Source organism: Toxotes jaculatrix, chromosome 22, assembly GCF_017976425.1.
Source record: "Toxotes jaculatrix isolate fToxJac2 chromosome 22, fToxJac2.pri, whole genome shotgun sequence".
In the NCBI taxonomy this organism is placed as follows: Eukaryota; Metazoa; Chordata; class Actinopteri; family Toxotidae; genus Toxotes; species Toxotes jaculatrix.
The window spans coordinates 12,747,372-12,765,839 of record NC_054415.1 but is presented as its reverse complement, the minus strand read 5'-3'; the positions used below and the strand labels follow the sequence as shown (position 1 = coordinate 12,765,839).

The 18,468-nt window shown below is 40.3% G+C and overlaps 1 protein-coding gene across 1 annotated transcript in view; it reads left to right on the top strand.

Moving 5' to 3' along the window:
• LOC121176256 (chemokine-like protein TAFA-2) overlaps positions 1 to 18,468 on the top strand; it is a 43,604-nt gene that overhangs the window by 5,620 nt on the left and 19,516 nt on the right. The gene's annotated exons all lie outside the window — the stretch shown is intronic.

The window sequence follows — 18,468 nt, the reverse complement described above, 5'->3', positions numbered from 1 at the left end:
GCTGTTCACTGGAATCAAAGCAAATCTGAATTATCTCTTTAAAATGATAGTGTGCAGTGTGCTGACATTATCATTGGACAGACTGGGAGTAACAGATTGGTAAAATCACACAGGTTATGGTGTAGTATAACCTCGACAATTTCAGCTTTTTCATGCATTTTGCAAATAAAAAGAAAATAGGAATGTGGAGCGTTTGTTGTTAATTCAGAATCTTAATTAGTCCAGATGCCAGGACTCTGTCACATTGACACTGGCGCACAAACACCGACAGGACACACAATACAGCAAGGACACAAACGGTAATGCTTTAGATTTTTAAATGGACTTCAAATTAGATCACATGGGTCATCTAGAAATGAATGTGCATAGATCTTTTATTTTTTAGCATTTCAAAACTTTATTTTGGCATTTTAGTGTTTTTAAGTCAACATCCAGTCATTTCACAGGCTCCAGCGACCTTCCTTTCCAAAGAGATTTGGATTGTTGAAGTTTCACTGTGTATTGTTTTGACCCATGTGCCCCGCATGAAGAGCTAGTCAACACAGTGGCTGGGTAAATGTCAGCTACACTAGGCTTCTAATGAGACCAGAGACTAAGGAGAGGGCTGACACCATCATAGGCTCTGTGCTGAGAGGCTCATTTACATTCTACCAGGCGACAGCTGGAGATGCGAGGGGAGAGAGGGGGAGATAGAGGCAGAGAGGAAGGGAGAGAAACCAAGAGGCAGCATTAAAAAGGGTGTTAGTTTTAAGTCTGCAAACACGTCTCACAAACAAAAATGTCGTCACTGGTCGAGTTAAACCACAGTGGGCGGAGACACTGATTTATTTTGTTAAAACTGCACTAATCAATATTTTTGAATTAACAATGGAAAAAAATGACAACATGTACTGTGAAGGATGTCACTAGTGACAAGTCTACAAAGAATCACCAACTGACTCGGCATTCCCCTGAATTCTACATAGCATTTTATCATCTTTCAGCTCATTGTTCTGGTTTGACCACAGCGACTTTAATGTTTTGGCTCAGTCTCATGGCTCTCATCAGCCTGTTCGTTTAAATATTTCTTTTACTATTATTTTTTTTTTAAAATCTGTTAGTAGTTCAGAACAACTGCAAATGATGCTCCTCATTTGCTCAGCCATTAGCGCAACTAACAAGGTCACAGCTGTATGTATGTACACAATAGCAGCAGAGAAGCAAAGAGTGCATGTACTTAAAGTGTGTGTTCATGTGCATGATCGAACTTCAGCCTCTTACAGGAAGATAACAAAGGCGTGTTGTTTGTGGAGCCTCGAGTTCTGCTATAACAAATCTTTCAAAGTCAAGCAGCCATATTAGCCTACAGCTGAGTGGTCTGGTTTGTTTTCTTGGTGACATTTCAACAGCATGAACACTATGATCGCCGAGAAATAATAAATCACTGTCACTTTTTACCTATTATACTGACCAGGATTTATCCTTTGCTTTCAGTCTTCTTTACAATCAGAACAGTCTAAGATTAGTGGTAAATTAAAACTGTCTCATGCCAAACATGCTCTGCTGTAAACCTATAGTGTTTAATCAAATGTCACATGGAATGTCTTGTCTATCTGAGGGGGCTCCTGTGGTCTTGCACCAGCTGCCTTTCTTACAATCTGAAAGAATAAAAAAATCTCCTGATGGAGAATAAGCAGCAGTGGAGGCGGCGATGAATAAACTCGACATCATGTCCTTGTGTCTATTGGTCCCTCTCCACTCTGGCTGAACGTCAGGCTATTATAGACTTGTGGGAAAGAGAAAAACTGAGAAATGCAGTCACATTGGCTGGCGAGTACAGTAACATACCAGGAATGAGTAACAGCAAGCCTCGAGGCGCTGGAATCTGTTGATTTGTTGATGTGCAGGCCAGGTGTTCCAGATGCCACTTGAGATGGTTGCCAGTCTGTTTTAGTTGCTGGACAGATTCTTTTTCAAGTTATTCAATTAACAATGTATTGGGGCATGTGGATGGTATCAGAAATATAACAGAATAAGGAGGTGGATTTTTATTAGTTTTTTTTTTTTTTTTTTGTTGAAGTGAAGAACTGTTTCAACCCAGAAACACGCTGAGCATTACAACTGGACTGCAGACCATCAGATCCAGTGCCTTATATCACGGTTTCATGCACGGTAATATGATCATGTAGATGAAAGGTATGCCACACAATGTGACCAGTCAGTACTGGATCTCACTGTTAGAGAAGGATGACCCAGTAAGCTTCTCAGCTGTCTTCTTCATCTCAGCAGCCTGTGCTCATTGGTGGAGCATTGGTTTTCTCCTGATAGCTCGTACACTGCGGCAAACTGAATGTTTCCTTTTTAGTCACTCTGAAGGACATAGCACAAATCAAATTCTCAAATAGTCAACTTTAATGAGTCTAAAGCAGCATAGAAACCAATTACATAGTCAAGCTCCAGGTACTGACAGCTAATTACAAAACCTGGAGAGAGGAAACACTTGCAATGAGAAGTCTATCTTCCTCAGACAGCACGCCAGACTGTTGAGAGCTATCACATTTAGACAGTGCTGTATGTGAAAATCCACTCTTATAAGTCTAAATTTAAATTTTATTTTACATAGCCCATCATCACAAATCTGCCTCAAGGGACTTAACAATGTGTACAGCATTACAACAACCCCTGTGCGCAGATCATGCACTGCAACAGAGGAGACTATATTATCCAAACCAGGTGAGCTGGTATAGATTCACCACATTAGCCCAAACACAACTCGCTGTAAGCTACTTTGCCTACAAATTCAAAATTGGACTAGTTTGACATTCCCTAGGTTGTAACAGTGCAATTGTATTTAGCACTGCTTTGCTTAACAACATTGAAAGGACATTACACGCAGTCTTGGGCTTTTTGTAGCTTGACCCTTTCTATAGAAGTCAGGGTCTTTCTGCCTACTGGATTGATTTTTATCATTATTCTTTTAATCTGCTTTGTGTGAGTCCCTCAGCTAAGAAGAATACTAAAGAAGTAGTATAGCACTACGTCTTTGATTCAAGACAAAGCTTGAGAGAAGTTGTATGACACTAAACACTTGATAATATTTTACTTTACAGTAAGATTGGGTTTAGGTTATGAAAAACTTTGATATAAGGACAGAAGAAAAGACTAAAAGCTTTAATAAAGTGGAAATGTTCTCTTAACATCCACCTTCATGAAAGCACTCAGCACACTCCAGCAATTGCAGTTGCTTCCTGAGGTGTTAGTTTTCTTTGCCAGGCTTTATTCAAAGGTGTAAGATCTGATAAATAGTGAGGAGCGCTTGCTTGGCATATCACTGTCGGTATTTGTAATGAGACTCAGAGTCACGCTGCTATCCAAAACAAAAGAAAATTCACTGCAACTGACAACAATAATTTGGCAAACTAAGCACACATTTTTAGATTTTGCTTGATTCTGGTGTAAATTTGATTTGAGATGTGCTTCACTGGTAAATGCACCATGTAAAATATACGTTAACATGTGTTACATTAACATCTGCTCTGACATAATTAGTTCTGGGATGTAAGTGAAACTCTTATCAAACCTTGCTGAAGTTATCTGAGGATGTCATTTCAGAGAATGTTCAGACCATCGTAATTTTTTTTCTGTTCACTGATGGAAAAATCTCTTTGGAAACGTAAATCGATCAGCAACTAGCTCCTGGGTTACCACGAGAGATGGAATAGTACGAATTTTAGCACAACGAGCTCTGCTCTGGGAATCATGCGATGGTCAGCAGGCGTCTGTGCCCAATCAGATTGCATTCTGTAATTCCTCAACCTCACAGTTTGATTGCTCACTTGGACATTGTTGAGTCTGTCCCCTCCGGTCTTTGGCTTCTGTCCACTCAGCAAATAATCAAAACCAAAGATACAGTTGACTTGTAAATGTGTAGGACTGTTCCGAGTTTTAACAGTGCCTCCCAGAAATCACTTATCACTCAATAAAGTGACATGATACTAGAAGCTGTTATTATAGGTAGCAGGTATGAGCTGCATGACACTGATAAAGTGTCACTGCCACAGTCTAGGAACTAAACTGCTGCCAAAATGATTCATTCCCTTGGGCGACAGTGGCTTGACACAAAAAGTCCCTTTATAACACAGTATGGTGAGAGTAAAGAAAACGATGATAAAAAGAAATCCACCTGAGCAATGACCAGCTGAGGAATCTCCTCAGAATGAACGCATCAATCAGCAGTGGTCAGTGAAAACTTTCCTCATTAGCCACAATGACTTTTTACACATTAACTCACATACTGCAGTGGAATGAACTAACTGTTAATTTACACCCCAAAGCTCCATAGGCGACAGGACCCTCCCTGCTCTCCTTTCGGTACACAGCGATGCACCGTCATCTGGCAGCGCACTGTTGTTGGCCAGTCAGTTTTGTGCCAACACCCTTTTGGGATTTACCTCACAAGAATCGAGATGTGGGAGAAAATCAGAGCTCAATATTGCTCAGTTCTTGTTGAAACCATTGTTAACAGAGTATGATATAAACTCATCCAGTGTCTTGACATCTGACGAGCCTTTAAACCAGACATTCTGGTTTTTTATTTTCTCACTGGCAACACAGTACCAACCCACTTAGTCAGAAGGGTAATCGCAACATCCTGCTCTCCGAGGGGAATCCTTTCTCTCCTCTCTTTCCATCTATACTGTCTCCATCATCTTGAAGCTATTTAATAAAGGCAGAAATGGCCAAAGCATTACCTTATGAGCAAAAATGATACAGTATGTGTTACAGGTTTGGTGTTTAAAAGTCTGCAAATGTGTGAAAATGAAAGGACATAAATCTCACACCTGGCAACACACCGTTGGCTCCCTGAAGCTGATTAACAACCCTGTTATCCTCTACAAACATTTTGGGTAATAAGGCAGAAAAAGTCCTGCTTTAAAGCTGTCATCACCAGATAGCACCCAATTGATGTACTAACTCACAAAAAGATGGACTATATCTTACCATATGTGTTTATCTCCAAGCAGCTGATCTAGGGTGCTGAACCTGATGCTTTCCAGGCTTACGACACGCTGAGCGCAGTCATTTACCTGTCCAAACAGCACGTCAACGGCTCGCAGACTGACAGGCCCTTTAATGTCAGCATTTCAAGAGTTTTCAGTCGTCGCTTTACCAAAATATGTAGAGTCATGTGGCTGTGGAGGTTTTTAAGGGGAACTTCTGAGTGATAGTAATGAGCTCTAGGAGACAGCAGGACTGTGGTTGTAGTCAGCATGGCGCCCAATTATCTGCCGGCACCTGTCGAAGTCGGTCGTAGCTGTACGAAGCGGCGCTTTCAGAAGGCGTGCATGCAGACCCACCCCTCTACTTTCTACTGTATGTCCTCTACTCTCTCTTAATGAGGGGGGGGGGGTTTGCTATGACACAAGCACACTGAATTGTATATTTTAAAGAAGGTCTTTCAAAGGAATTCACTTATTTCTGAATTCATATTTTGTTATATAAGGATTTTTATTTGTTAATGGTTTTCCAAAGAGGTTTTTCCTAACAGTTTTAGACCAAATGATAGAGTGCGACTAACTAAAGGATTACTGAGATCAGCCCCGTCAGTGTACCGCACTTGAACCGGAAAGCTCTGCAGGTTGCATTCACATGCGCGGAACATCAAATGGAGATGACAGAGGAAAAGCAGATAACCAGATTCCAGTCGGTTCTCTGATTTCTTGAACACCATGTACAGAACACGAGAAACCTAGTTTCCAGAGTCAGTGGGATTAGAGAAACCTTATTTCCACTGTTAGATTTTTCCTGGAGAAAATGCATTTCTTGGCTTCGTATGCATGCAACCGGGTCTCTAACCGGCTCTTTACATGTAAACACAACAAGGACCTCAGGCAGGAAAGTATCAAGCTGAGTGTCAAGATGAAGGCAGTGATCTGCATATGGTGCAGATCACCTTCCGTAACCTAAGCCAGATTGTTTTAGTTACCCACACTTAACCACATGAGCTGTTTCTGAAATGCACTGACAAACAACCCACTTAGTCAAGTAGATATGAGAACCTATTGGGCAAAGTACAAATGTGGAATAAATCATTTTTATAACATGCTTAAAGAAATTCATCCTCTCACTCTGAACAGCTTAGTGTCAAATTTGTAACTTGTAATTTTTAACTTTGTAATTTGTACATTTGAATTTAGTTTGTCTGATAAATCAGCCTGACGCAGACACACACTCAGCCCTCTGGTGTCCCATTATTTGTTGATAGATGATGTAATAACAGTGAAATATAATAAATTGCGTCTTTACTTGGCTTGAAAATGCAATAAAGCCTGGTGAGGCAATCAATTCTCAGGTAACATAACATCACGGTATTACATTATGGGCTATTGTATGTTCATGTCAGACATAACATAATGTTAAATGATGACACACTAATATTATTAACAATAATAAGGCACAGTAATGTTATGAGCCCAATTATTAAACCTCTGCTTTTCGCACAACTTGACACATTTTATGCAGTATTAAGCTTTATGCATCTGCAGTGCAACCATGATAAAAATGTGCCACAACCCTGAATCAATTAGCACCATTAATCAATAATCAATTTTTTTCCCCCACTCATAATTACTCTTGAAATAAAAAGTCTGCTAACACGGTGAGGAAATTCCACTAGTTTACAACACAGTGTGACATTTTAGTGAGATCAGTAAAAATAATTTTTAGTCAAAGAGATGTTGCTCTGCTTTGGGAAACTAGAAAACCGAACAATCGCCTAGTGAGGCCGAAAACTTTCTCAAAACTACTTACAGATTAACACATTTGGCTAAATTTGCAGACTCCTGCTGTTCTGCACACCACACCCTCTGCAGCCATGTCATTTCCAGCACGATATGCATTCAAATAACATATATATTTTCCTAATCTGAGATCTGAATTGTACCCTGAATTCCCTGCAACAGAGATGGATTCTTTAAATAAAGAATTTCATATTTTAGCATTCATTGTCATATATTACATTTTCTCCGACAAAAGAAGGACCGGGGCCACCATGTTCTTAATCACTTAAATCCACATGCAATCTGGCTCAGCCATCTTAGCCAGGGCCGCGGATCCATTAGTCCCTTCTCATTTCAGGGGGGAGAGCTGCCAAGCCATTAGTTCTGCTATGCTCTGCTAGATTTCCATATCCTTTCATTTCAGCGTTTTCTGCAGGAAAATGGGAAAAGTTGCGGATTAATTCGAACTAATCCTCCATTTTTCTATTGCCTTTAATTACTTGTTCCGGCCTCTGACACTCTGAATGGTCATCAGCAATAAGTTGACTTAGCATGGGTCCCGTCTTATTGTTAAAGAAAACTGGTGTCTGGTGTCTGTGTTTAAGGGTATATCTTGAGGCTTTAGCAGGGCATTAACACACCCCTCACACACACGCACACACACACACACACACACACACACACACACACTACTGTGCTGGATGCTTTTGTCTCATGATTGAGCCATGCTAACCACACTAGAGTCATCTCTTGTCCCCTTTTGATAGATTTCCACTCTTGCAGTGAACCTATTTTCTCTTTCCATGGACCTTTAGTTCAGTGTAGCTGTCATCGCACATTATAAACAGACTCAGTCCACACTATGATTAGACTAAACAGTCGACCAATCTTAGGTGGGTGGAAGTTTCCCAGCACAGCTCCACTTTTGTACCTTCAGCTTGATCCTTCTTCGCTTGTTCTCTATCTGCCCTGCGAAGATTGAACATGACTGGGGAAATATGGCCTCCGAAAGATGCTGCGAACCTACCCACCCCCCCGTGAACACCCCTCCTGCTTCCAGCTCCCCCCAAGCAGTCACACAGCATACAAGTCAATGTGACCGCTGAGGCAGAGCAGCCTTTTCATACCGCTAACGTTCAAAGCAGGCCCAAACGACCCGATGAAAGCAATCTAATACCACAAATTAGCCTGTCACTTAGCCTGGATTATAAGCCTCACGAGGGCCGCGGCTAAAATAACTCCAGCCTCGTTGTTCCGTGATGTAAAACAGCGGAGAGAGGACTGTAACAACAACAACAACAAAAAAGCGGCGCAATTTAATTTTAAAGCTTGTGTGCTCTCCTCAATTGCTTTTGTAATTAAATAGATTTTTTTTGTTACTCCTCTTTGTCCTCGGCCTTGTGCATTGACCACTCTGCCCCAGCAGACCCTGCTGACCTTCAGGGAGAGGAGCGGCCCTAATCAGAGCCAGAGCAGGGCTACCTCCGCTGCTCGGCCCCATGCTTCTGTTCTAATACACAAGAGATGGCGGCATGAGGGAGTGTGTTATGTGGTTATGATACGCTGGCAGGGCTGTCTTCTCTTTCCAATTTTCCCTCTCTCCAGTTTCTTCCTGCCTGTCTTCTTCCCCTCACACACCTTTGTCTTACTACGATTACAAAGCATTTTACTGGCTGGATTCATAGCACCTCATCCCAGTTGTACTTCTAAGAGTTAACCCCACCAACACAAAAAGCAGCTGCTTTGGTCCGAAGTGTGCTCAGCTGCACCTGTAACCACACCCAACAGTGATGTAACAGTGTACTGGTTAATTTAATTGTAAACTGAATTTCTTTGGAATAAAAGACGATAGACATTTTTCAGCATTTGCCATCTTTCTAATAATTTGAATTTTTAACAATAATCTATTAATTGACAAAATAATTAGCATATCACTTGATAATGAAAATAAGATCCATGTTGTGATACAGTGGATATTATTATCTGTCAAACACTGTTTACATTTCTTATTCATCTTTAGTTGCGGTGCTACATCTCCCCCCGTCTGCCTCATCCATCTTACAGCCTACATTTACCACAATGCTTTTCAGAGAAGTGTTGTGCAGTTGTTGCAATCAGCTGCAGGTTTTACACAAAGGTGGGGAAAAAAAAAGACAGCGATAGTGAGAGATTTCCCAAATGACCCTGACTCAGAACTCAACTTGTCTTGTTGCTGCGCTGCATTCGGGTCTATTTTTTTCTGCTGCTGTACCTGGCTGTATAAATTGGCCTCTCTGCCTGTCCCATCGCTGCCACGATGGATTTCTTCCTGCATGAACATTGAGTGGCTGAATAAAACAGCAACTGTAGAAAGATGCCCTTGGTCTTTAGAGCTGATGTTTTAGATTTTTGCCTCCTTTGTGGTGGCTGAAAATATCTGGACAGGATGTTGTTTAGTCTGTGTCTTGCTGGTTTAGTATTGAGCCAAAAAAAAAAAAAAAAAAAAAGCAAAGATACTGCTCTCTCTCCCACATAGATGTTCTCACGTATGTTGACAGCAGCAGCAGTGGGGGAGTTGATGAAGAGTCTTGTTCGTCTTTGTTAAGGTCTCACTCTGATTCAGTGGGTGAAGCCACTTTGTCATGGTCACCACATGAAAAGTCCTGCACAAATACACCCTGTGTTGTAAATTTAGTCCACATCTCCTCGGCTCTTTGACATAAAATCAGAGTAGGAGGCATCAAACGTGGAATTCAGTGATGATAATTGGCTAACAGATACACCAGAGCTTGGGAGCTAATTAAAGAGTATCATAATCGCCTGTCAACTTCTCTCCTGTCGTCGGTGCGGCATTGAGAAGTTTCATTAGACACCTAAAAAAAGATTTCCCCCGTGCTCCGACACCTCGCTCCTCACCTTTTCTTCTCATCAAAGTGTGCTGTGCAAATTGGCTGCAACTAATCCGAGGTGGGAATTTTTGGGTTTCCGATCACACAGACTGAAGGAAGTGCACCGAGGCTGAGCGTGCTGAGCCTGTCATCAAAGAAAGCATTTATAGCCACAAGTGAGATGGAGTCGGGAAGGGAAAAAAAAATTAAGATAAAGAGTTATTGCCCTTAAATATGGGCAGACTTAAACCTGATTGAGAAGTCATGATCTCTCCTTTTCCTGTCACCTTGTCTTCTGCTGTGTTCTCCAGCTAACGTCACAAATTCTTTGCTTGCAGCTTCCCGTTTTATTAGCCTACTTAGCTTTACAAAGAGCAAAGACTTCACAGTTATTTTACACCGAGTGCGCACATATCACAGTGTTTTGATTGACACTCTCCTCTTCTGTGGCTCTGTTGCTAAGTGTTCATATACTTTCCATTTTCCTTCGGCTCCATGTTGAACCTGAGCACAAACGCTGCTGCGTATCTCCTCTCTGTAAAAACACAGCTAGGATTTAAAGCCAATTATATCAGCTGAGACTGTTGACGAGAAAGCCCTCTTTCTCTTTTACATATAATCTACTGTAATATTATTTCACAAAGCCAAGGAAACTTGCCAAAGCTCCTTTAGGTGCTTTAACTTGTCAGGGATGAAAGGCAAGAAGGGGCAGAGGCAGAGAAAATATCCTGAGAACATTATGCTTTCACACACACATGCACACGACTCAGGCAGCGGCTGTTTGTTTAATAATGATGATAAATGGCGGGCTACCTCAAAGTGTAATGTATTTCTATTCTCCTATGTGATTTCTCAAAGAGCGTTTTGTTTCCCTTTTTTTTTTTTAAAAAGAGGAGCTGATCCCGTTGTGAATTTGAAATGAATACCAGTTGCATTACAGTAGCAGTGATCAGTCCCTGCAGTCAAGATTTAGCTGTAATTTGATTGTGTTTGGGTTGTTTACGTTTACAGGAACGGCATAACCCACCGTCTAAAGCTGCTTCTAAACAGAACTAATTTCATCAGGTTCTTATTTGTTCCTGCAAAAGTACAATTTCTCTAAAGAAAGTGACAGAACTCCACAAACAACTATGTAATGAGCCAAATCAGGGATACTGTATTAGATTCATTAAAGTCCCTCAGACTCTAGTTTTTCTCACTATGATCATTGGGTCATAGTGACACTACTATCAATCTATCTAATAATTTTAAAATCCAACTTGCAGCACATGTAGCTTGAAAAACACAGCCCTCCTCTCTCTGCTCTCTGATGCAGAATGCAATTTCTCCACTGTTATCAAACCGGGACAAAAGAAAACGGCATTTAATATTCTGATACGTGTAAAATCAAAAAGCCTGTGATTCAACTCTGGCTTATCACATAACTGCCAGCAGAGCCAAGGGACAGCAAAAAAAACCTCAAACTCAGGTTCCCATGTCCTGTTATCCCTCGGAACAATTCCACTAACTGCCACAGATACTACAAAGTATAGTCATCTATTTTTTTTTTCTTTGTTTGAGGTGTGAGATGGCAGAAAGACAATAAGTACTGCAGCAAATTGAATTTAATCAAATCAAACAACACATGAAACTGCGAGAGAATGAAACTGTGACCCACAAAACTGAAATGAAATCAGACCAAGAGCCTCCTGCTGACTCCCACACACCTGACTGGCTGTCAGGGATGAATATAATTTTTCATACATCATTTATTTATTATCCTCCATGTTGTTCTGCAGTCACTGAGCTGACACACTCATCCACACCGAGAGGGATTCGGCATCTTGCACAAGGACGCCAGGCTGTCACAAGGATCAAACCCATGTCCTTCCAGTTACAAGACGGTCTCTTGACATCACATTGTGACATTAATATATATATTTTTTTAAAAGAGCTGACAAAAACGCTGCTTGGTGATTTAACCTATTTTGGACCTTGATATAGTTTGACTTCATTTCCACCATGTCCTTCATAAAACGGTTTGGGTTTACGAAATCGGAAACTTGTGAAATGTGTATTTGTGATTACTGTGATGAGAGAACTCCTTTTTGTCCTGATACAGAGTACGTTACCTCTGGAAGCAGCCAGTTAGCTTAGGTTTTCACAAGGACATGGAAAACAGGGGAACCAGCGATCTATGCAAAGGTAATATAAGGCAGATAACCTTCCACAGAATCACGTCTTTTTTACACATTCATTTTTGTAAGAATTAAATGTAGTGACACACATGTTCATTAGTGAGCTTTAGAGGTGCTGGTAGGTGGGTTTTGCAAGCTGGCTGTTCTCCAGCTTAAATGTGGTGAAGTGTAAAACAGCATAAAACTTTTAACATTAAAGTTGCTCAAAAAAACAGGGGAGTCAAGTACAGCTCAAGAAAAAGTACTTAGTTACATTACACCACTGATAATGTATAAAGAAATTGATAGATATTAGCTGAATTTATCAGTCTAACTCGTCTTTCCGTTCACTAATGTGCTAATTTTTACTAAAATGTTTAGATTGTGCTCATTGATAATTCATAAAGCCTCAGCAATTACAGAAAGCAATTACAGGGAGGCAAACAATAAGCTGTTGTGTTATCAGATCTTAACTATAAAAAGAAAAAAGACTCACAGGTACACTGTGATCTGTATGACTGCTCCTAAATGCTGATGGTGCCAGGCAATATTTGAAGGGGGGTGGTGGGTGGGACTGAAATAGCACACTGGATCATGAGACGTTGATGCATAGACACTTTGATCAAAGGAAAACTAGGGTTGAGACCATTTGGCTGTTGCGGTTTTGATGAGCGTGGCCTCTCAGATAGCATCTCGACGTGTCGTTACGGAAGGTCGTTTTGGTGGTTAACTCTCTGAAAGGGCACTCAGCATCAGTGTCAGGTAACAGCGCTGATATTTGCTCTGCCTATGCTTCTTAGGTGGAGAAATCTGAAATCAAGGCCTTCCTCACTTGATCTGCGTTCACGCTGCAGCTGGAGGCGTCCCAGACAGTTTTCTCTCTCACATGTGACTCAGAGATTTCATTTAGAGTCAGTGTGAGCAGTTAAAAAAAAAAGCTGTGTGATTTTCTGCAGTTTTGATCGGAACCGGATGGAATCAGATGATTTGCATTTGCTGAAATCCAAAGCGGGTCTCACAAAGTCATAATTTATGAAGCACGGCAGCTTTGCAGAGAAACACTGGCATGAAGAACAACTTAAAAAAAAGGTGATTGGAGTAGATTCTAAAAAAAAAAAATGTTGAAAAAGGCTGAAAGATGAAGACTTATTTATTTTTCTATTGAATGTGGATATTTCACAGAGCTGTCAGGACGTTGGTTTACGATATAGATTAAATCCCAGGACTGATACGAACAGTCATGCAGATATAATCAGATCTGAGCAGCAAATCAGAAGTGAGCATGAAGGCCTGAGGAGTAAACTGAGCCACTTACAGTGTCATATGGCAGAATTTGGATTGTGATTCACACGGCGCTCTCTTCCTGCAGGCTGCTGTATAATGATTTGATTAGCAAGTCGTCAGGACAATGTACTAAAGCAAGGATCCTTTAATAGTCTTACGTAGGTTCATACATCAACTTCAACGGGGCGCTGACAGCTGTCTAGTCTTGTTTATGAAGTGAACTGAGCAGGATTTGTAGCAGATGCTTCACAGAGCGTGTGACAAAGAGTGGGCAAACTCCCTTGTTTGGCGTGACTGGGTTGAGAGCTTCCCTCCTCAACTGTCAGAAGGGAACATCTGTGTTTTGGCGAACGAGCGATGTTTGTTCTGTGACGGAGCAATCGGCTCCCTGCAGCCGTCCGAGGTGACAGTCTCTGTCACGGTCCAAGTAAAGAGTGAGATAGAGATGGAGGGAAAGGGAAAGGGGAAGGGGGAGTAATCCCTGTATCGAATCCAGCTGCAGAAACAGAGGGGGAAAGTCCAGCTTTTTATGGTTTAGTAACACTCCCGACACCCGCCCTGCCATCTCTGTGATACTGTGGATTACACACTTGCCTCGTGCATTTCAAGGGTGCATCTTCCTACTATTGAGGGAAACTGAAAATTGAATCTTACACTTTTAAAATGATTAGTGGCATGAAAGTAAAGCACATTATAGTTTACTATTAAAGCTGCTTACAGGCAAGATATTTATGGAAAAATACGACAGTCTTATGAGCCTTTAAGTGTCTGAAACAGGGAAGAACTTTCAATTCCCACAAGATGAGACACTTAGAGTCCCCCCTCCACTTCAAAACATGTTTTGTCTATTGTTAATTCACTTGGATGTTTGAGCCTCACTGTGCCGTTTGACAGCAGAAGACTGTTTTCTCTCAGTTGAACACGCATATGAAAGAACATGACTTTGTGACACAAGCCGAGACGTCCTGAGTCCAGACGTTGAACTTTGGAAATGAATCAATTTTTGATGAGGTAGATGCATTTTTATGTCTTAAAATATGTCTGCAGGGGATCAATAACTTCAGATTTTTCTGTTTGGGTACTTAGCAAACACAAGACTTTATTCCATAGAGAAGTCTACTGAACTGAGTCATATTTTAGCCCATTTTATTTTCCTCTGATCAGACATCTAAACCAAAATGGCTGCATTTTACATAAAAGATACTAAGATACTGCCTCATAAGGATCATAAAGTCTACTATAGTGTTCGGTTACATCTCTTTCCGCAAGAATGTTGACTATTTTGTAAAACCTTTACTTGTTAATCATTGTCTCTTAGAAAAATACATTATTTTATACTATTATAGAGACGTGCAGCGAACTATTGCCTCAAAAACTCTCCCTCAGCCTGCAGAGAGCAGGTGAGGAATGAATTCCCCAGTTTTCTTCCTCCTTTGCAAACAATATTTACTATTAATAGGCCAAGGTCGATAGAGTCCTCTACTCGCTAATGAAATGTATTGTGGCTTTATGTAAGCCCATCAAAGTAGGAAATAAGTGACACAAATGGGACAACAATGAGAAAAGAGGTCAGAATCTGGATCTGCAAACAGTCCTTGATTTCACTGAGGTGTTCAGCGTTGCCCTTCCTCAAAATCAAGTACACTTTCATATTCAACCTTCCTTTTACATCTTAACACTACTATAAAGCATGACTGTATGAGATTACACTAGCTTTTACACACACACACACACACACACACACACACAGATGTTACAAAAGCTGAAAATGCTTGATATGTTGAAATTGTCCTTGTTTGAAATTGGATTTGCGCTGAAAAATCTCATTAAGCACTGAAATGTGTTGTTTTCTGTGCTGTCTGTCTCCGCTCCAGTCAAACAAAAATACAGTAGTAAGTTTAAATCTTTGTTAAGCTCTCACCTGCCTGTGCATACAAACACAGGCTTTGTAGACACATCAGAAATCCGCCACCAGCAAAGTGCATCTCTGTCATGGAAAATGAAATGGTGAAGAAATGGCTGCTGGTTAATCATGTTTGACAACCAGGTTTGTCATGGTACGTGTGTGTTGTACAAGCCAAGTAAAATGAGGTAAAACTTTATTTTAGAGAGTAGATGACTATATCAAAGCCAACTGTCATTACTCTCCTTCTTCTCTCTCGTCATAATCTGAACTGTTATCTAATTACATGTTAAGACAAATGGCCTAATGTTAACATACTAACATAACCTTCACACCTAATTACTAACAAACTAATTAATTAATAGTTTTGAGTTAGAACATTCAATTAAAAAACAGGTGCTTAAGATTCCTATTTTTTGGGTTTGATGTTGATGGACACTTTAATCCATGCATAAAATACAGAAGTGTAATGCTCATTAGTTGGAGGGAAAAAAGTAAACATAATTCACTTGATACACATTTCACCTGATATCTGAAATTGGTGATAACATAGTGGATGAAGCTGCAGCTGCCTATTGGTATATATATGCACTGTGAGTACAAACACACAGCACATCAGTTTTCCTTTTGACTAAATGCCAAAATACGACACTGTTTTCATTAGTGGGCTACACAGTGCACTTAAGATTTTAAGTGTGGAATTGAGACAAGAGGCTGGTCTCTGGACATGTCAGGTAGCATGCTAATGAGCTGTTAAGAGAGCAGAGCCTCTAATATGGCTGCCAGGAGTAAAAAAAAAAAAAAAAAAAAAAAAAAAAAAAAAAAAAAAATATATATATATATATATATATATATATATATATATATATATATATATATATATATATATATATAACCTGACACTTTTTTCATCTACTGTTCAGTCTCTGTGTCAGTACAGCAGGATAAAAAAAAAATATTGGGCAAAGTGTCAAGCTCAGGGGTTGTTCGCCGTGTCTCTAGGCAACAGTATACCAAATGTTATTATTTCTCCATCGACAGCAATAAAGTGGTAGTAGACTCTGGGCAGCACTGCAGTTTGTCCTGTCAAAACTTTTCCATTCAATTTTTTTTTTTCCTTTCCAGCACTTAAAAAACCTTCAGTGAAAACAGAAACTGCTTAATAATGTTAATTTGATTTATACTGAAACTAAAAGAAAATGAATGCATTTGCATCACTAACAGGAAATCATATAAGGAAATCTAATTTGCTTTGTTCATAATTTATGTTGAGTTATCAGAGGGGTGCACTGAGGTGTGTGTGTGTGTGGTGAAGTGGCAAATAGAACAGAGATAAGGTTGACAGCATGTTTGTATGTTAATGTTACTCTTCCTTCTGATTTAATTGAGGTGGGAATTTGCTGGAAGATGTTTTCATCTTTGTGTGTGTGTGTGTGTAGAAGTCTTTCAGAAGCGACAGTTCCTCAGTTAGTGTGTCCTCTCACCAAGGTCAATCCTGGATCGGAGTCTTTTTAAAGCGGGCTCATTGGTCTGCTGCCATTCAATTTGTTTCGCGGAGAGGAAGGGAGTGGGAGGGCAGGACGAAACGACTGAGACGATCAGAGTTTTGGTCAGAGATGGGGGATTTCTTGCTTCATTCAGTTTTAAACAAATTCACTTTGTACTCTTGAAAGGAAATCCGATGATCTACACCGCAGGCTTATACGCCACACAACAGAGCCAACTCATAACAAAGGGATAAAAAGTCCAATCTCTGGATAAATTTGGCCAGACAAATCCAGGAGAACTACTGAGGTGGCACCAGCGAAAAGAATATGCATTATTCCTCAATAAAGGTGTTCATTTGCATTTGAAAGTGTCCTCAAGTGCAAACGCATAATATACTGTAGATAGGAAAACGTTCTGTCTTTGCTGGCAGGAGAAGAAATAAAGCACTGCAGACAATCAGGGGATAATTACACATTTCAATTAAGCCTCAGTTTTTGTTTTTTTTTAACGGTTTGTTTTTTTTCATCTGCTTTTCCTCCAAAATTCAATGTGCAGTTCATGTTTCATGCTTATGGCAATCATCTGCATAAATTTGGGTTTTCACTGAGGAGCCTATTCTGTGACAAAAGGCATACATTATAAATGAAGTATTGTCAGAATAAAATGCACAATTAAAACTTTGAACTGCGGTAGACAGTTTCTTAGTCAGAGTTTGGGTTAGTTAGTCAGAGTTTCCCCCCAAAACACCCAGTGGAGACTCTGTTATAACCTGCACTGTAAAGTCCTTGGTGGCAGTAAAAGTTCCACTGCATGTATAAAATGAATGAATCAAACCTGTAATAATATTTAAGCACCTCAGCAAAGTAATTATCATCAAGAGAATTATCTTTACTGTTCTTTATTGTTTGGGCCTAATGAAATTCCCAGGAATATTCAAGGAAAATCCATGACATAGCTGTTCATACTTTAAGGAATAATTCAACATTTCTGGAAATAACCCATACATAAATACAGTGGGATTTTAGGGGGAGTTACGTGTCACAGCTATGTATTCAAGCCTTTAGCTCATGCATTTACAGTGAAAGTGTTTAGGTGGACTCCAAGCTATTGCATCTGACTAGAGTAATTAATTAAATTAAGTACAATACAAATACAGTGGTATAACACTGAACATCACTGATGTATTAGCAGAGAATTAGCTAATTACACATCCAGCACATACAGAGCAACACTAGCATTCATCTGGTGTGGTGTTTCTTTGAGCTTTGGTTTGGGCTTCACCAACCCTGGAGGGACCCTGTGCATCATACTTTTGATAGTCACTTGATCCAGTGTTAAAATAAAAATATGAGTAAGTGCCTGTTTAACAGGATTAGATTTTCTGGTTATGTTCCTGTAGGTGGTCCACATCGGTTTCTGTTTACCATGACATAAGCTTCCCTGACCTTCAACAAGCACAGAGGTGACTGATGAGAAAACTGATGTGAATCATACAGAGAAACCTCTATGAGGTGAACACAGAACGAATCACAGTGTTGTGTTATATCAGCAATAAGAAAGCAGCAAAACAAATGTTTATGTGTAAGAAAATACGGTGGACTTCAACAGCAGGTAATCTGAGTTCATGCAGCAGTATTTTTGTATTTCTCCAAAGTTGCTGAAGACCCTCCAAGTCAAGGTCAAGATGCAAAATGGCCTCAAACTATAACAAATCTTCAGCGCCTCGCTCTGCCAAGCGCACCGCCGCACCAGTGACAACACAGCACATTCAGGGACAATGAGATGTCGTTTACAGAATTGCACCCTTATACCGCACACAACAAATGATGCTCCAGCGCTCTGCCCTGCACTCTGTCACCACTGACCCTTTTTTCACACACACATCATTATGTGAATTGTACAGCGACATCAACTGGACGCCCGTTCAGGCCAGCCGCCAATTCTCCGACTAATCAGCGGCAATAAATCTGTCGCCGTGAAGGTGAAGATTAGCACCCACCGCTCTAATACAA